The sequence below is a fragment of the Monodelphis domestica genome, chromosome 4 (genome assembly GCF_027887165.1).
Source record: "Monodelphis domestica isolate mMonDom1 chromosome 4, mMonDom1.pri, whole genome shotgun sequence".
Classification (NCBI taxonomy): Eukaryota; Metazoa; Chordata; class Mammalia; order Didelphimorphia; family Didelphidae; genus Monodelphis; species Monodelphis domestica.
Window position 1 is genome coordinate 26,294,793 of NC_077230.1, and position 16,755 is coordinate 26,311,547.

The 16,755-nt window shown below is 36.5% G+C and overlaps 1 protein-coding gene across 1 annotated transcript in view; it reads right to left on the reverse strand.

Annotated features, from left to right (window-relative positions):
- The window catches only part of XK (X-linked Kx blood group antigen, Kell and VPS13A binding protein), a 54,858-nt gene that overhangs the window by 5,047 nt on the left and 33,056 nt on the right, over positions 1 to 16,755 (reverse strand). The gene's annotated exons all lie outside the window — the stretch shown is intronic.

The window sequence follows — 16,755 nt, forward strand, 5'->3', positions numbered from 1 at the left end:
TAAACTCAAGCAGTTATAGCCTCAAACTGATTGAATTTTCTTCCTTCTGGAAAAGAATGAGACTGTTGTGAGAACTAAGCTAAGGAGGACTAGGGGCAAGGTTCCTTTTTCCCTCTCCAGTTTTAAATGGGGCAGCAATGGAGTGGCTGGGGCATCTTCCTAACATATAAGCTGCCTCAGAGGAGATGAGCAGCAGTGATTAGAAAGGAAGGGGAGTTCAGGATAATTAGAGTGAGAGCTATTTTCTTATTGCTTTTGTCACTATTTTTAATAGTGTATGAAACTTTTTATCTTTGATTTTGATTGTTTAGTATTAAGAACACATTTTATCTTTGCAATAATCTTAATGAGCAAGGAGGAAGATTTTATTATTGTTGATAATCACACTTACTTTTCACAGCCAAGGCTTTGGCAATATATTTTGAATGTCTATTTTTAATCACTTGAAGCATCAATTGGTGATGCTACATGATTTTTATAATTTTAATTTTAGTCAGAAACTTTGTTACATTTTTATATTACTCACCCTTCACTTCATTTTATTTTTAAAACAAAAAGGGGGATATGTAGCATTCCCAGCATATTCACATCTATGAAATATAAATGACTGTATGGCGACTGTGTCTCCAAGCATAAGGTTATACCAATGAGGCTTGTGAATGTAACCTTGAACTGGCCATGTAGCCAGTGAAGTGGCCTTGAACTTGGCTAAGACAAACTCATTAACATGCTCGGACTCACCAGGGTTTGGTTTGCAATCTACACGCCCAAAGGTGTTCCCTCTACATTGCCACCCAATCTTAATTGTCTATACTTTGTGATGTGGTTACTACATGCTTGGGAGTACCGCCCAAGCAGGACAGGATTAAATTCAGAGGCAAACCCATGAACTTCCTCTTGGCTTTCTCTCCCCTTTCATGGAGCTCCACTTGGCTCCTTAATTCTCTCTCTCTCTCTCTCTCTCTCTCTCTCTCTCTCTCTCTCTCTCTCTCTCTCTCTCTCTCAAATCTTCAATCTTCTCTAGCAATGACTCTGTCTCTCCTCTTAACCTTCTCCTTCCCCGAGGCTGTAACCATCTTGGCCTGCATGCCCTATCTTAATCTCCTCATCCACCTAGTATTCCTTTGTACTCATACTTTCCTATCAAGGGGAGTATCATAGGTTTCCTTGCCTATTCAAACACTGAAAAAAAAAGGAAGGAAGGGGAGAAGAAAAAAGAGAGTCAAAGACAGACAAGGAGGAGTGAGGAGGGGGAGAAGGAAGGCAAAGAAAGGGATATAGAAGGAGAGGAAAGAGGAAAGAAGGAAAGAAGGAAAGAAGGAAAGAAAGAAAGAAAGAAAGAAAGAAAGAAAGAAAGAAAGAAAGAAAGAAAGAAAGAAAGAAAGAAAGAAAGAAAGAAAGAAAGAAAGAAAGAAAGAAAGAAAGAAAGAAAGAAAGAAAGAAGGAAAGAAAGAAGGAAAGAAAGAAGGAAAGAAAGAAGGAGAGAGGGAGGAAAGAAGAGAGCGAGGGTGGGAGGAAGGAAGAAGGGAGGAAGGAAGGGAGGGAGGGAAGAAGGAAGGAGGAAGAGAAGGAGGGAAGGAGGGAGGGAGGAAGGAAGGAAGGAAGGAAAGAAGGAAGGAAAGAAGGAAGGGAAGAGAGGGAAGGAGGGAGAAGAAGGGAGGGAGGGAGGAAGGAAGAGAGGGAGGGAGGAAGGAAGAGAGAGGGAGGGAGGGAGGAAGAGAGGGAGGAAGGAAGGAAGGAAGGAGGGAGGGAGGGGGAAGAGAGGAAGGGAGTGGAGGGAGGGAAGAAGAGGAAGAAAGGAAAGGAGAATGAGAGAGGGAAGGAAGAAAGGGGAGAGAGGAGAGGCAGGGATATAGAGGGAGATGGAAGGAAGAAGGGAGTGGGGGGGAGGTAGAGGGAGAAGGAGAGGGAGAGGCAGAGAGAGAGCATCATTTACTCCAATCCTTCAAATGAAGTAGATAGTATTGACTAGATGAAGCTGTCAGTGACCTTGTGAAACACTGCAGGTCTTTAAACTCCTTCCTGGCACATTCATTGTTTCTTTCATTTACTTCTAATTAGCATTGTTAATCACTGTAACATTTGACATACATATGGCTTGTCTTCTTCCCTTGACTCTTGTTTTTATTAGCACCTTAATCAATGATAGTTTCACAAATATCCACAACTGCAGCAAAACAGGCAATATAACTAAATGTTCTTCAGTCATGGGCATCACCCCAAATGCTAATAGCACACTTGATGTGGAAGCATAAACATTTAAAATGCACCATTGCAACTTAAAAAAAAAATGCCCCCTCCTTCAAAAAAAGAGCACAACCCACAATTTGGAAGAACGCCAGTTAGGAATCAAGACATGGGAATCTAGCCTTGGTTTTACTACTAACTTATTCATCTTACTTTAGCCCCTTCAACCTCTCTGTTCTGGCTCCATCCTCCTGCAAGATTCAGTCAGTTTGAGTTTCTGCCCTTCCGATTGGAAGCTGTAGTGGAGAGCTCCTCCCACAATCTTTATTTAAGGAGGGAGCCCAAGACAGTCATTTCATTTTACACCCAGCTGCATTCCTCAGGACTTCTCCATCCTCCCTTCCCCAAACTCTTCAGTTTCATTTTCTGTATTATCTTCCTCCTTTAAATTATAAGCTACTTGCAGGCCAGGCTACCTTTTTTGGGGGGTTGGGGGGGGACTTTGCATGCCTAGCACTATTCTACAGTTTTATCATCTTAAAAATGAGGATTTTTAACATCTGCCACAAGCTATATAGTATAGCAGTCCATGTTACTATTATCTTAGAATATTTGTGAAACTATAGTTGCTTTTATACATTCTGAAGTTATAAGAGAATTTGAAGAGATGATAAGGAGTGTGTTTCAAGTCTTGTGACTATATTAGTGTAAGTAACTCCTAGTGTGCAAATATCCTTTACTGAAGCAGAGTCTTCATTATGTGGACACAAAACTTCAACAATTTTATTTATCCAAAAATATGAAAATCTAAATCTCAAACAGCAACTACTAATATTTTTAATGATTTTAAAGCCAGGCCTGGAGTCAGGAGAATTCATCTTCCTGAGTTCAAATTTAACCTCAGACACTTACTAGCTGTGTGATCCTGGGATAATCACAACTCTGTTTGCCTCATCTGCAAAATGAGTTGGAGAGGGAAATGGCAAACCATTTCAGTATCTTTGCCAAGACAACCTCAAATGGAGTCACGAAGAGTTGGACATGCCTGAAACAACCGAATGTCACAATAGCATGGGAAAAGGAAGAACTTCCAGTCAGGAAATCCAAGTTCAAAATCTTGCTCTGAAACTAGCCATGTGATCATGTCAAGTCACTAACTTCTTTGACCCTCAGCATCCTCATCTATTAAATTGGGATAATAAAACTCATACTACATACCTTGTAGTATTTATGAGAAAAGTGCTTTGTAAAGTGCTTTGGGCAAGTAGTGCTATTAGAAGGTAAATTATCATTTTAAAAGAATGACCATAATATTAAGAAGGTTTAGGCACTATCATAATAGGATTCTTATTTTAATAAATAGCTCAAGCCATAAATTTAAAATTATCAACATATTTCTCTGTGAATTAGGCTGGGTAGCTATTTCAATACTATAGCAAAAGAAAACTTATTTCATACTTGTCTACTGACAATTTTACTGTGCAGTTATTTTTAATACTTATATGATTTCTGCTATTAATAAAAAGTAAAATATGAAGATTATATGCCATGCTGATGGAAAATAGAGATGGCATTCCAGGCTTATAGAACATTGGGACCAACAATACAAAGGTGGGGCAACAGGGGACAGGTGTGAAGGTCAATAATTAATCCACTTTGCCTATGAAGGGAATAAAGGAAGGGAATAAATGAAGGGAAGGAGAAGCAAATATTTATGAAGTACCTACTATATGCCAGGCACTTTTGCTATGTGTTACAATTATTATCTCATTCAATTCTCATAATAATACTAGGAGGTAGGTACTATTATTACACTCATTTTATGGCTGAGAAAATGGAGGCAGAGAGAGGTTAAGGGTCTCATCCAGGGTCATTTGACTAGGAAATGTGTAAGGCTGGATTTGAACTTGGGTTTTCTTGCCTGACCACCTAGTCCTCTATCCAATGTGTCATTTAGTGGAGCTATTGTTGTTTCAGTTGTGTCTGACTCTTCATGGCCACAATTGAGTGTTTTCTTGGCAAAGATGTTGAAGTGGTTTGTTATTTCCTTCTCTAGTTTGTTTTACAATGAGGAAACTGAGACAAACAGGGATAAGTGACATGTTGAGGGTCACAGTGAGTAAGTATCTGAAACTGAACTTGAACTCAGGTCTTCCTGACTCCAGGCTCAGGACTCTATCTGTTATACCACCTAGCAGTTCATCTGGTAGAATAGTGTGAGATAATGCTGAACAGGAGGGTAATAAGAGATTGTAGAAGTCCTTGAATGCCACAAGTTTCTCCTTCTTCTTTCACTGCTTCTAGTATAACTCTAAATGAAAGAATCCTACCTAGAGCCTAGTGCCTGGAACATAGTAGATGCTTAATAGATATCTGCTGCCTGATTGACTAATTGATCATTAGCTCAAATGGCACCCAATCAAAGTTAAGAAACTTTACTGAAGAATTGAGGGCTGGGAGACTGCTAGGTGGCTCAGTAGATTGAGAGCCAGGTCAAGTGACCGGAGGTTCTGGGTTAAAATCTGCCCCTGGGCACTTCCTAGCTGTGAGACCCTGGGAAAGAAATTTAACCCCTATTGCCTAGCCCTTTAATATACATACATACATACATACATATATATATGTATATATATATATATATGCACATATACTTTTTTTAAAGAATGAAGGGACAACAGCCTAAGGTACAAAGCTAAAAGTTTATTGTACTATATGTTCTTGCTTTTAATGTTACCTGACCAAACACCATCATCTTGACTAAGCCTCCTATCTTGATTTGCTCCTTTCCTTTATATTTTCTTCAGTGCCTTCTCTCAAAAAGAATCATAAGAAATGTTTACTGAATGAATAGAATTGATTGGGAAAGAATACTTAACTAACATGGCATGATTCTGTCTTCCCACACTTGCTTTCTGAGTTTCCCTGAAAAATGAATCAACCAGATTTCATCCCAGGAAGGCAAAGAGTTATGTCCTTTCACTCATATAATTGAATTTATTTTGGAAATTATTTTATTGCCACACACACTGACCAAATGCCAAATAATAATTTAATAGAGCAAGAGCTCAGTGCTTCTGGAAAACACAGCTATAAAAATTAATTTCCCATAAATGCAATCAGGAAGAAATGTTTATACCAATGTCATATCTAACTATTCAATAATAAGTTATTTTTCAAAGTCTGGATAAAACACACCTACTGTTGGCAGAAAATCCTTTTAAACACCTGGAAACCTACCAAATAATTCATACTACTCCAGTAAATATTTTCTACTCACTATCTCTTTCTCAGCTCCTCTCTTCCCCCAGGTAAGTGGGGAAAATGCTGGATTCAAATCCTGATTTTAGCTTTTAAAAATTGTGAATTTAGGCAACTCTATTTCTTAGAGCCCAAGTTTCCTCATCTGCAGGAAAAGGGTTTGGTACAGGCTAGTAGTTATGAAAGTGTGGTCCAAGGACCTTTGACCCTTTCAGGAGATACAGAAAATCAAAACTATTTTCATAATAATAACAAGAAGTTTAAATTTATAATATGGCAGATATCAATAGACACACATAAGCAAAATATCTTTAAGATCTTCAATAATTTTTTAAGAGTTTATAAAGGAGTGGGGGCATCTAGGTTGCTCAGTGGATGGAGAACGAGGCTCAGAGACAAGAAGTCCTGGGTTAAAATATGGCTTTAGACACTTCCTAACTATTTGACCCTGGCCAAATCCCTTACCTCCCATTACCTAGCCCTTACCACTTTTCTGCTTAGGAACCAATACACAGTATTGATGATAAAATGGAAGTTAAAGGTTTTTTTAAAAAGTTGTATAAAGTGGACATTAAACCAAAATGCTTTAGAGCCACCAGTCTAGATAAACTAAAGTCCTTTCCAACTCTAAATGTATGATACTAAGCCCAAGCTTTGTTTAAAATTACAGAGGACTTCCAGACTAAGACAGACTCAGTATAGAAGGAACTTCACAACTCTCTCTACTACCAATCATAACAAAGTGTCTCAAAAGGACAAAAAATCAAAATCAGACAAGTGAAGGGCCTCTGCCACAGAGCACAGCCTTGAAGGTAGGCAGGTTTTGGACATTTCCATGCTATAAGGGGATAAAATTATACCTATTGTATAATTGAAAATCTGTTGCCCTAAAAAAAGAACTACATTTCCCAGGAACCCACTGACTTCCTGTCATTATGTATTTCCTGTAGACAGGGAATAAATATTCAATGGGAAGTCCTGCTCACTCTTTTTGGCTTCATGGCAAGAATGGGGACGGTAGGCAAGGAGGTTTTGAATTGGCAGATCAGCCATGGGCTTTTGGTTTCATTTTGTATCCCTTTTATTCCTTTAGTTCTAATGATCATTAGTAAATCTCCTAAAATATGATATTTTTTATTATTGGCATTTAATTTTAATTTTTACACTACCAAAGTGTGAGCTGATCACCCCTCCCCCATACCACCTACTGCACCAGAGTCAGAGTGAGGGCTGGGCAATCTCTAAATTTTCTGGGGGCTGACTGAGGGTACCACAGATTTACCCCTGAGGGCAGTGCAATGTCTTAGAGGTAAGACGGGGACCTGAAGCCGAGGAACATGCAGTACAGGAGCAGAGATAGCTCAGAAACAGGTTGCCTACAGTACACACTGTGGAGACTGGAAAAATAACCTCAGGGCAAAAACTGCTCTGTAGCTCACTAAATGGAGAGCTGCCTGCCCTCCTCACTCATACTTCTGGCTGACAAGGAAAGATAAAATTAACACAGCAATGGCCATCAACACCCAAGAACTACAATCCACAAGTACAAAAAAAAAAAAGATACAAAAGAGAAAACTTCTGACATTGGATAACTTCTATGGAGAAAAGGAGCAGAGTACAGAATTGACAGCAAAGAGTGACAAACAAGCAAACACATCCAAACTGTCAAAAAAAAAAAGAAATTGGTCACAAGCTCTGAAGGAACTCAAAATAGCATTCAAGAATCAAGTAAGAAAGATAGAAGAAAAATGGCAAGAAACATGGGAAATATCAATGCAAGTACTTAAAAAAAGAAAATAACATTTTAAAAGACAGAATCTCCCACTTGGAAAGAGAAACACAGAAATCACATGAAGTAATAAGCAAATTGGAGACCAGAACTGACCTGTTGGAAACCATGAGAAGTAAGTTAGACCAAACTGAAAGGAAAATCAAAAGATCATAGCTGAAAATCAGTCTTTAAAGACTAGAATTGGGCAAGTAGAAGCTTACAAGACAACAAGAATTAATAAAGAAAATAAAAAGAATGAAAAAAATAAAAGGAAACCTGAAATATCTCATTTAAAAAAACTGACCTAGAAAACAGGTCCAGGAAGGACAATTTGAGAATCATTGGTCTACCTGAAAACCTAGGGAAAAAACGGAAGCCTTGACATCATATTACAAGGAATTTTCCAAGAAAACTGCCCTGATATTCTTGAACAAGAGAGCAAAATAGACATTGAAAGAGTCCATAGATCATTCTCTATATTAGATCCTCAAAAGAAAATCCTCAGAAATGTAATTACCAAATTCAAGAACTCCCAAGCCAAGGAGAAAATATTGCAAGAATCCAGAAACAGACAATACAGATATCAAGGAGCCCCAGTCAGGATCACACAGAATCTGGCAGCTTCCACAATAAAGGGCCACAAGACTTGGAATATGATATTTGGAAAGGCAAGAGAATTTGGTCTACAACCAAGGATCACCTACCCATCAAAACTGACTATATACTTCTAGAGAAAGTATGGGCATTTAACAAAATAAAAGATTTCCAAGTACTTGTAAAGAAAAGACCAGAACTGAATGGAAAATTTGACATCCAAATGCAAAATTTCAGAGAAAAGAAAAAGACAATAAAAAGACAAACAAGAAAGAGGGGGAAAATTTTTTAAGGGCTTCAGTAAGGTCAAATTGCTTATATTCCTATATGGAAAAATTATATTTGTAGCTCTCAAAAAATGTTTTCACTATCATAATAGATAGAAAAATTGTTCATAGGTAGAGGTTGGGGTACTAATTAGTTTAATATGATATGTAAAAAAAGGGAAGGATAGAAGAAGACACAAAGAGAAACTTGAAGGAAGAAGAAAAATAGTATAAATTATACCACATAAAGAGGTTCATGGGATGGGGAAGGGAAGAATACTATTATGAGAAGGAAAGAGAGTGCTAATAGTTAAACCTTACTCTCAATGGAATCAGTTCTGAGAGGGAAGAACATCTAGATCCATTGGAGTATAGAATTCTCTTACCCTACAGGGAAGTTGAGAGGGAAAAACCATGGTGGGAGTAGGGCAGGGGGTACAAAATGGAGGGAAAGAGAGGGGAGAGGGAATTTAATAGACCCTAAAGAAAAATAAGAGGGGAATAAGAAGGGAGGGGTTGGGAAGAGAAGTAAAATAAGAGTGGTGATTAGAGGGACTGTAGAAGGAAATATTGAAAGAAGAAAGGGAAGGACTAGGAGAGGAAATCAAAATGATGGGGAATACCCAGGTGCTAATCATAACTCTGAATGTGAATGGTGTGAACTCACCCATAAAACAGAAGCAAATAGCAGAGTTGATTAGAAACCAAAATCCTACCAAATGTCTATAAGAAATACACATGAGGCAGATCGACACAGACAGGGTAAAAGCAAGGGGCTGAAACAAAATTTATTGAGCATCAACTGTGAAAAAGAAGGCAGAAATCACAATTATAATATCTGACAAACCCAAATTAAAAGTAGATCTGATTAAAAGAGATAGGGACGGTAATTACATCCTGATAAAAGGCAATGGCAGTACTCAATGTGTAGGCAACAAATGGCATAGCATCCAAATTTCTAAAGGAGAAATTTGTGGAGCTCAAGGAGGAAATAGATAGTAAAACTATACTAGTGGGAGACCTGAACCTACCTCTATCAGATCTAGATAAATAAGACCAAAAAATAAATAAGAAAGAGATAAGAAATGTAAATTAAATCTTAGAAAAAATGTAGAGTTAATAGATATATGGAGAAAAATAAACAAGAATACACCTTCTTTTCAGTAGCACATGGTACATTCACAAAGACTGCCCATGTACTAGGGCATAAAAACATTGCAAACAACATGCAAAAAAGCAGAAATAATAAATGCAACATTTTGGATCATAATTCAATAAAAATAATAATTAGGTACATGGAGAACCATATAAAAATTAATTGGAAATTAAATAATGATTCCCCAAAATTGATTGGTTAAAGAACAAATCAGAGAAACAATTAATATTTTCATTGAAGAGAATGACAATGATGAGACATCATATCAAAATCTATGGGATACAGCCAAAGTAGTAGTCAGAGGAAAATTTATAGCCCTATGTGCATGAATCAAAAAATCAGAGAGGGAAGAGGTGAATAAATTGGGCATGCAAATTAAGTAGAAACAGAACAAATTAAAAATTTCCAGATAAAAACTAAATTGGAAATCCTAAAAATTAAAGGAGAAATAAATAAATTTGAAAGTAAAAGAACTTTTGAATTAATAAATAAGCTGGTACTTTGAAAAAACAAATAAAATAGAAAAAAGTACTGATTAATCTAATAAAAAAGGAAAGAAGAGAATCAAATTAACAGTATCAAAGATGAAATAGGCAACCTTACCGCTAATGAAGAGGAAATTAAGACAATTATTAAGAACAATTTTGCTCAATTATATGGCAACATGTATGGCAATCTAGGTGATATGGAGGAATATTTACAATAATATAAATTGCCTAGATTTACAGAAGGGGAAATAGAATACTTAAATAATCCCATGTCAGAAACAGAAATCAAACAAGCCATCAGAAAACTCCTTAAGAAAAATCCCCAGGGCCAGATGGATTCACAAGTGAATTCTATCAAACATTTAAAGAACAACTAATCCCAATACTATTCAAATTATTTGACAAAATAAACAAAGAAGGAGTTTTACCAAATTCCTTTCATGGCACAAATATGATACTGATTCAAAAAATAAATTTTAGGGTGGGAAACCAAAAACAGAGAAAGAAAATTACAGACTAATCTCCTTAATGAATATAGACACAAGAATATTAAACAGAATACTAGCAAAATGCCTCCAGGAAGTGATTATGAGGATTATTCACTTTGATCAGGTGGGATTTATACCAGGAATGCAAGGATGGTTTAAAATTGGGAAAACCATTCACATAATATAATCAAATCAACAGAAATCACATGATTATCTCAATAGATGCAGAAAAAGCCTTTGACAAAACAACACTCATTGCTATTGAAAACACTAGAAAGTATAGTAATAGAAGGACCTTTCCTAAAAAGAAAAAAAACAGTATATATTTTAAACTATCAGCAAGTAACATCTGCAATGAGGATAAGTTAGAAGCCTTCCCAATAAGATAAAGAGTGAAGCAAGGATGCTCATTATCATCTTTTTATTTAACATTGTACTAGAAATGCTAGCAGTAGCAATCAGAGAAGAAAAAGAAATTGAAGTCAGTAAAATAGGCAAAATGGAGACCAAGCTATCACTCTTTTGCAGATGATATGATGGTTTACTTAAAGAATCCTAGAGAATCAACTAAAAAGCTAGTGGAAATAATCAACAACTTTAGCAAAGTTGCAAGATAAAAATAAACTCACATAAATCATCAGTATTTCTATATATTTCAAACACATACCAGCAGCAGGAGTTAGAAAGAGAAATTCCATTTAAAATCACCCTAGACTATATAAAATACTTAGGAATCTATCTGCTGAAACAAACACAGGAACTATATGAACACAACTACAAAACACTTTCCAAACAATTAAAACTAGATCTACATAATTGGAAAAACATTAATTGCTCATGGGCAGGATGAGCTAACATAATAAAAATGACAATCCTACACAAATTAATTTATTTATTCAGTGCCATACCTATCAAACTACCAAGAAACTTTATTACTGAATTAGAAAAAATTATAACAAAGTTCATTTGGAAGAACAAAAGATCAAGAATATCAAGGGAAATAATGAAAAAAAATGTGTCTAGCAGTACCAGATCTTAAAATGTACTATAAAGAAATGGTCATTAAAACAATATACTACTGGCTAAGTGGCAGAAGGAAGGGTCAATGGAATAGATTTAGGGTAAATGTCCTCAGCAAGATAGTGTACAATAAACCCAAAGATCCCAGCTTTTGGGACAAGAACCCAGTGTTTGACAAAAACTGCTGAGAAAACTGGAAAATAGTATGGAAAAGATTAGGCCTAGATCATCATCTCACACCATATACCAAGACAAGTTCAGAATGGGTAAATGACTTAAATATAAAGAACAAAACTATAAGTAAATTAGGTGAACATAGAATAGTATACCTCTCAGATCTATAAGAATGAAAAGAATTTAAGAACAAACTATAAACAGAGAATATTAGAAAATATAAAATGAATAATTTTAAAGTTTTTGTACAATCAAAAAAAACCAATGCATCTAAAATTAGAAAGGAAGCAACAAATTGAGGAAAAAATCTTTATAACAAAAACCTATGAGAAAGGTCACCTCATACCTACCAGATTGGCTAACATGACAGCAAAGAAAAGTAATGACTGCTGGAGGGGACATGGCAAAATTGGGACATTAATGCATTGCTGGTGGAGTTGTGAATTGATCCAGTCATTCTGGAGGGCAATTTGGAACTATGCCCAATGGGCGCTAAAAGTCTGTCTGCCCTTTGATCCAGCCATAGCACTGCTGGGTTTATACCCCCAAAGAAATAATAAGGAAAAAGACTTATACAAGAATATTCATAGCTCTGCTCTTTGTGGTGGCAAAAAATTGGAAAATTAGGAGATGTCCTTCGATTGGGTTTGGCTGACCAAATTGTGGTATACGTTGGCGATGGAATATTATTGTGCTCAAAGGAATAATGAACTGAAGGAATTCCATGTGAACTGGAATGACCTCCAGGAAGTGATGCAGAGTGAAAAGAGCAGAAGCAGGAGAACAATGTACACAGAGACAGATACACTGTGGTTCAATCGAATGTAATGGACTTCTCTAGTAGTAGCAATGCAATGATCCACAACAATTTGCAAGGACTTATGAGAAAGAATGCTATCCACATTCACAGGAAAAACTGTGGGAACAGAAACAGAAGAAAAACAACTGGTTGATCACCTGAGTTGATGGGGATATGATTGGGGATGTAGGCTCCAAATGATCATCCTAGTGCAAATATAACAATATGGAAATAGGTTTTGATCAAGGACACAGGTAAAACTCAGTGGAATTGCACGTTTGCTACAGGAGGGATTAGGAGGAGGGGAGGGAAAGAACATGACTCTTGTAACCAAGGGAAAATATTCTGAATTGTTTAAATTAAAAAAAAAATAACTCTGAGGTACCACCTCATACCTAGAAGGCTGGCTAATGTTACAGCAAAGGAAAGTAATAAATGTTGGAGAGGATGTGGCAAAATTGGACACTAATGCACTGCTGGTGGAGTTGTGAATTGATTCAACCGTTCTGGAAGATAATTTGGAATTATGCCTAAAGGGCTTTAAATGGCTGCCTGCCCTTTGATCCAGTTATACCACTGCTAGGTCTGTACCCCCAAAAAGGTAATAAGGAAAAATACTTGTACAAAAATATTTATAGCCGTACTCTTTGTCATGACAAAAAATTGGAAAATTAGGGGATGCCCTTCAATTGAGGAGTAGCTAAGCAAATTGTGGTATCTGCTGGTGATGGAATACTATTGTGCTAAAAGGAATAATGAACTGGAGGAATTCCATGTGAATTGGAACAACCTCCAGGAACTGATGCAGAGTGAAAGGAGCAGAACCAGAAGAACATTATACACAGAGATTGATACATTGTGGCATATTCAAATGTAATGGATTTCTCTACTAGCAGCAATGCAATGATCCAGGACAATTCTGAGGGGCTTTTGAGAAAGAACACTATCCACATCCAGAGAAAGAACTGTGGGAGTAGAAACACAAAAGAAAAAACATTTCCTTCATCACATGGTTCAATAAGGATATGATTGGAGATGTAGACTCTAAATGATCACTCTATTACAAATATTAATAAGATGGAAATAGGTCTTGATCAATGATACATGTAAAACCGAGTTGAATTCTCATTGGCTATGGGAGCTATGGGCTATAGGAAAAAGATTCTAAATTAATTTAATTAATTGATTAATTAATAAAATAAAATACACTGATGAGTACAGAAGGAAGTTCAAAAGGGGTCTCAGACAGTGTTGCTGCCACCATGTTAAATTAAATGTATACTTTTAAAAATTGAATTCTATATGACAAAGATTCATGGTTTCATATATATTCCTCTTTTTTGTTCTTCTTTGAGTATAGAAATGTTCATATCTGTTGATGCTTGTTAAGTTTATAACAAACAACAAAATTAAAAATAAACTATTTTAAATTTAAAGATATTCAACAAAATTATAATAAAAAAGACTAAGTCAGAAAAAAGTCTATTAAAACATTGATCTGGGGCAGCTAGGTAACATAGCAGATAGAATGCTAAAACTTGAGTTGGGAGGACTTTGGCTCAAATTTGACTTCAGACACTTCTTAGCTGTGTAATCCTGGGCAAGTCACTTAACCCTGATTTCTTCTGTCTTAGAACTAATGCTAAGATAGAAGGAAAGGGTTTAAAAATGTTCATTTATGTCACATTTGGTTTCAGATGGGTACATTCCCAAGAGCAGAAATGGACATACAAACCTAGAAGATATTATAGCACAAAATAATTCACGTATTTATACAGAATGAAATATCATATTAATATAAAGAGTGTGTGAAAAGACAGAGATGGATTGACATCTGGAGATTTTTCTCATGCTCTTTGGGCTCCAGATGTTTCAGGCTTTTGGAGTTTCTGAAAAACTCTACCTAATTCTTCCAGTTAACATACTTTGACAAATAAAGCATTGCTCAGTTTTCTTAATTAGGTTAGCTTCTGAATTGGTTTAAAGAACAAGTCACAAAATTCTCTTTAACAGATTTTTTGGCATAAATCACCTTATTTATTAGGGTGGCTGAACCTATGATTTCATTAATACCAAGTAATCTGGGATTAGAGAGTTTATATACATTGATTAAGCACCTACTATGTGTCAGGCACAGTGTTAAGTGCTGGGGATACAAAGAAAGCAGGAGGATCCCTGCCCTCAAGAAATCTACAATTTATTGGGGGAGACAACACACAAAAAGAGGCTGAAAAGGGCAGGGAGGGCAATTATGAGAAGGAGGGAGAGGGAGGATGAAGTCATATAGCTAGGGTTGGAATGACATGAGGATGTATTAGTTTCCTAGTTGAATGATGAATAGGCAGAATGAAAAATGAGTTTCTGAAGATGATGAAGTTAGGTAGGAAACAATGAAGATAATTCCCTGAATACCATCGTTAAATGATGGCGGCTCAGAGAGGAGTTCTCAGGCATTCATACCCCCATACTCAATGCATGGTGTCATTTTCTCTGCAATTAATAGAATGGCTGGAGATCTGAGAGATGAAGTAGCTTACCTAGGATCACACAATGATCACACAACCAACATATTTGAGGAATAGGACTTAAACTTAGTTCTTCCTGGCTCCCAGACTAACTCTCTATTCATTATATCTCCATTCCATTTATTCCATTCCATTCCATTTATTACTCAGAGCTTTTATTATTTAGTAGTTTCATTTGCGTCCCACTCTTTGTGAGCCCATTTGAGGTTTTCTTAGCAAAGATCCTGAAAGGGTTTGCCATTTCCTTCTCCAGCTCATTTTACAGATGAGTAAACTGAGGTAAATATAATTAAGTGATTTGCCCAAGATCACAAAGCTCGTAAGTGACTGAGACCAGGTTTGAACTTAGGAGGAGGAATCTTCCTGACTCTAGGACTGGTGCTCTATCTAGTACCACCTAGCTACTCATTTATATAAATACCCCCAGGTTTAAAAAAAAGACTACAAGCAAATTAAAAAGCATTTCTCAAAAAGATTAAAAGCAATTAAAGCCATAGGCAAGGAGTTTTAAAGCAATGAGCAAGTTCTATAGGATCTCAGGAGCTTTTTGCCACAATTTTAGAAATTGTTCAAAAGGTCCAGTGTAAGATCCCAGATCAGGTTAGGTGGAGACAAAATTCATTCAATCTGCTCCTTATCTACTCTATAACTTTTAAACTCACAATAATCCTGGCTGTGCTGTGGTATTGGGAAGAGGAGTAACTCAAGCCCCCCCTAGACCATGCATGTCCAAGGTCATACAGATGGTTGAGTGACTGAGGCAGGATTTAAACCTACATTGCTCTGGCTCAAATCCAGTGTCCTTTCCAGTGTAGCACACTATTACCTTAAGCTCTCATTGTCATTGCATATTTTGTCAATCCATAAGCATTGGTATTTACTAGGTATCAGGTACTATGCTAAAGTCATCTTCTCCTGTCCAAATATATTCTGCTTTCTTGCATTATATAATCTCTAAGGTTATTTTTGATGCAAAAATTCCATGAGCCTAAATCGTCACACTTTGCTCACAAAGTAATAATTAGTCTCATGATTGTAGGGGCAAGTCTATCCAGCAGACTGGCCCTGGGTCCTATACTACAAGATACTTTCACTTTTTTCTCTTTACATATTATGAAGAGAGGAGTAATTGGGAAACTGCCAAAGTACCAAGCACCATCCCTGCCTTGCTCCCGGGTCCCAATGAACTCTCTTGGGTTTCATTTTTGAAAATTGATATCCTCTTATTTCGTTCCTTGAAAAAAAATATGTTGAGGGAAGGTAGGTGGCTCCTTGAATTGAGAAGCAAGCTTCAAAAGAGAAGCAATGCTTCAAAAGAAGCAAGATCAGTGGTTCTGAGTTCAAATGTGACTTCAGACTGTGTGACCTGGGCAAGTCACTTAACCCCCATTGCCTAGCCCTTACCACTCTTCTGCCTTAGAACCCATACAGAGTATTGATTCTAAGATGGAAAGCAAGAGTAATTATTTTTTAAAATGCTGCCATTCAAGAAAGGAAAATTAATGAAGTAAACAGACATCAGTACTTGATCACAGAAATACTTTTGCTAAGTAATACAACATCATTTTACCTGCACCACATGCATAAACACACACTTAAAATAATTAATAAAAATAATTTTCCTTAAGAGCCAGAATGTTTTTGTTTAACTAATTTAGTATATTAGAGAAAACAAGAATAAAGTCAATGTGTAGTGAGTAAAGATATGAGTGTGTATACCTTTTATAGACACACACATTTTATGCATATATATATATATATATATATATATATAATATGAAGGGCTGCTTGGTGGTGCAGTGGATAGAGTGATGGGCCTGGAGTCAGGAAGATTCATATTCCTGAGTTCAAATCTGGCCTCTGAGAGTAGCTTTGTAACTCTGGTCAAGTCACTTAATCCTATTTGCCTCAGTTTCCTCATCTGTAAAATGAACTGTAGAAGAAAATGGCAGCCCTCTCCAGTATCTTTGCCAAGAAAACCCAGATTAACTACAAAGAGTCAAATACAACTACAAAATAACTGAATGAA